Genomic DNA, 3,606 nt, shown 5'->3' with positions numbered 1-3,606 from the left:
ATGTCACTGTGTTTACATGGGGAAACAGTCTGACTTTCTAGACACCATAAGCCAAAGGATTTTCCCGACCTTGACCTGTGAAGCATGTTATTTGCGCACACCATATTCCCATGAACAGAGCCGAGGTAACAGTTACAATTTCCCTCTGTCTCTGACATTCAAAAAAATTCCAGAGTTACGCCAATGAGTTCCTTGACCACCCTCAGCCTTCAACAATGATTGGGAATAAATTCATTTTCAATTGATTGCAATTGATCCAGAGTCTCAAGACGACATTTGTGATCTGCTTGTCCAGGGCATTCCTCAACTAGGAGTTTCCCGGCATGGAGCCACAGTCAAGGTGAGAGGTTGTAATGAAACAGATGAGCCAGAGAAGTGACTTAGAGTTGGTGCCATGTTGTCTACACTGAACTATAATAATAATACATGCTACCTTTCTGGCATGTTAGGGACACAGTTCAGACTTCATGCTCAGCACAGTCATGAGAGGCTATTCGAGAAGGACTTGTCCTCCCGTGAGCCAATGAGAAGACTGGGTTTGGAGAAGTCCCACAAAGGAAGTTCTAGAACTCCATTTCCTCAGTACCTGATTTGATGACTTTCCACGAGACTCCAGGTAACCTAACAGACACTCCTTTGTAAGATGCCCCCAGAGCCTTCCCATTCCTGGAACTGGTGCTTAGGGAATCATCTAGACCAAGTTACTTAAAGGCTGAGATAGTAGTTGGTATAGCTTGTACAAGGTCTTTCTCAGCAGAGTTCATACCCCCCCCCTTTTTTTTTAGTTCATACCCTTTTGATAATTTGAATAATTAAGGGATTTCTGGGAGGCCACATTATCTCAGACCCACACACCTTCTTTTGTGCACTGTCCCTCACAACCATCCCCTCCTTGAGGAGGTCCTTAGCATAGGTGAGTTTTGCTTAATTGGGCACCAATATTGGGTCAGGCATCTCGGCCTCCCGTCTCTCTTTTAATATGCCTGGAATACCTGGGAGTCAGGATGAAGCTGGTATTTGCTGGGGAAGACTGTGGAGAGGTAGAGACCCATTGGGAAGATTGTATCAAAGATGTTCTTGGGAGGTGCCCTCCCTACAGTTGGTAGAGCTCTTGGGTACTGAGGCTCAAAATAAATAGCGCTCGTTCAGACTTGACCATTTGTAGGCTCGATCTTGGAATGGGAAATCCGAATCACTGCCAGCCACTGAGCTTCACCTCCATCCACCGTTGGCTTGTGGCCTTCTCTGAACTGTGCAAGAGGGGAAAGCTGGATGGAACCCCTCCTCTGGGTGCACCTGCTGGCACGAGCTAAAGGTGAACTTGCACGCTTTCTCGTACAGATTCTGGCGTTTCAGGACAGCGGGGTGGGTGGTGGGGGTGGGGATCTGGCCCGCGCCCCAGAAGGGTAGAGAAAGCTGAAATCACACCTCACGTCTCTCCACAAAGGTTTGATTCTCTTTATGAGTATGATCCGCCAATCCGTAATCAAGGGTTAATTTCACAGCTCACTGCTTCATCTAGCATAATATCCATTCAGACTAATTAAATCTGTCTAATAATGTGAGTGTCTTTGTCTTTGTTCTTCCTCTTCTTTGTTTTACACCCTTCACATCTCATCTCCAGAACCACACGCCATCACACTCTACTTGACAAGCAGAATCCATCCCTAAAATTAAAACATTCCTGACCTATCTGCAATGACAAGGCAGGCGAGCTTCACGGCGCTCCGGCCCATGAAGGGAGCTGACACATTTGTTTTTAATTTCAAAAGAGTAGAAAGTGAAGATCTGACCCCGTCAATCAAGCCCCGTGACAAGTTTAATCATTGGTGCCCCACAAAAATCACGGCTAAATAGGAATGCAAATACTGTATCACAGGGCTCTTATAAATGCTAATCAAGGAGAAGTAATCAACTGACAATTTCACTGATCTCTTTTCTGAAGAAGTCACCCAATGCTCTGTCTCTGGGCCACAAAGAGAAGAGAACAGGACAAAAGGGATGGATGAGGTCCCCCCAACCTTCCTTTTATTTTTTCCTTCCAGGACATTTCTTTTTAAAGAGAGAATTCGTTCTTTTGATCCATTGTTGAACTTTAAAGCAAAGAACTTACGCAGTTATATGTCAAGTGTACTTTATTATCAGTACCCAGGCTGGGCAGAAAACGCACCGAAACTTCCGCTAAAATAAAAATCATCATTTGTCTTTGTCATTAATCTGTTCTCAAATTCTCTTATATCTTAAAAGTGACTGACCTTCGCTGTGAGAGGGGAAGAAAAAAAAGTTTTATAAGTAGTCGAAAATCTGAAAATTATGATCACGGTGACTCAAAAAAAAAAATAGAAGAAGAAAAATCCCTTTAAAAGACTTAATCCAGGGTTGATGAAGAATTTATAATCATCAGGAAGTTCTGAGCTAAGCGTCTCTGCCCTCAGCATGGAGGCTTGACTATGCTTAGAAAGTCAGACATTGGAGAATATTTTTCATATATCCTTTTATACACGACCTGAGAGCTTTGTGTGTTACCAAGCTTAGAACCTGAGGGTTTTTTTTCCCCCTTGTCTCTATTTTATTATTTTTTTTTAACCAGAAGGTCCTAAAGAAATCCAATTATTGGTGACTTTGTACAGAAAACACTGATTTCATGGAGTCATAACAGGCAAAGAAAAAAGCCAGCACTAAGTTACTCCCAGCTTGTCCAACAATGTTTGTCTAGTCCTATAAAAACAACATTTCAGAAGTTCACGTATTGGCAAGATTAATTCCTGGAGTGCTAAGTACCCCAAGTTCCAAATGTCCCAGGTGATTAGCCTCAACCTAAGGACGGAAAAGTGGGAATTGATGGCTTTGGGGGGTCCTTTTGTCATATTTCATGTAAGAAGTGGATGGGCCAAATCTAGCCCGCTGTCTGCACTTCTATGGCCCAGGAGCAAAGAATAATATTTGCATTTTTAAAAGGTTGCACACACAAAAAAAGACTTCTTGATATAAAAATTACATGAAATTCAAATTTCAGCATCCACAAATGAAGTTTTATTGTAACCTGGCCACACCTGTTCTCTGACAGCTCTTCCATGGTTGTCTTTATGCTGCAGCAGCAGAGATGAGCAGGTGCAAAGGGGTTGTCCGACCTGCAAAATCTAACGTATTTACTCTCTGGTCCTTTAGAGAAAAAATTCCCTGACCCCTGCTTTATATCAACATGAAAAATTTGCTAGTTCTTGACTGTATCTCAATTTCCCCAGTCCTAGAAATTCTTTCCTCCCAACAACTTGATCGATGTATAACTGACAAAGAAAACTGTATATATCTCAAGTGCCCAAAGTGATGATTTGATATACATATACCTTGTGGAATGGTCACCTCCACAATTAGGTTAATTCACACATCTATCGTCTCACAGAGTTACCTTTTTTGTATGTAGGAGAATGCTTAGTATTGATTCTTTCAGCAGATTTTATGCACGCAGTACTATATTGTTAACTATGCACGCCGTGCTAGACATGAGCTACCCAGAACTAATTCTTCTATAACTGAAGGCTTGTACCCCTTTTCTAAAAAAAAGATTTATTTATTTGAGAGAGGGAAAGAGAGAGGTAGTGAGGG

The 3,606-nt window shown here is 42.2% G+C and overlaps 1 long non-coding RNA gene across 3 annotated transcripts; it reads left to right on the top strand.

The window, feature by feature from the left end:
* The first annotated feature begins 495 nt into the window (after positions 1-495).
* Positions 496-2,205, top strand: LOC118352255 (uncharacterized). 3 transcript variants are annotated; one of them, XR_007405670.1, is made up of 3 exons: positions 496-616; positions 1,166-1,315; positions 2,046-2,205. It is a non-coding gene; the product is annotated as an uncharacterized LOC118352255 (long non-coding RNA). The 3 variants fall into 3 exon arrangements; XR_004809105.2 differs by lacking the exon at positions 496-616 and adding an exon at positions 628-913 and having other exon boundaries at positions 2,046-2,204; XR_004809106.1 differs by lacking the exons at positions 496-616; positions 2,046-2,205 and adding exons at positions 628-913; positions 1,625-2,039.
* The last annotated feature ends 1,401 nt before the right edge of the window (positions 2,206-3,606 follow it).

The sequence above is a fragment of the Canis lupus genome, chromosome 24, assembly GCF_003254725.2.
Source record: "Canis lupus dingo isolate Sandy chromosome 24, ASM325472v2, whole genome shotgun sequence".
Classification (NCBI taxonomy): Eukaryota; Metazoa; Chordata; class Mammalia; order Carnivora; family Canidae; genus Canis; species Canis lupus.
Note: the sequence above shows the minus strand (reverse complement) of the source record. Positions and strands in the feature narration are given on the sequence as shown.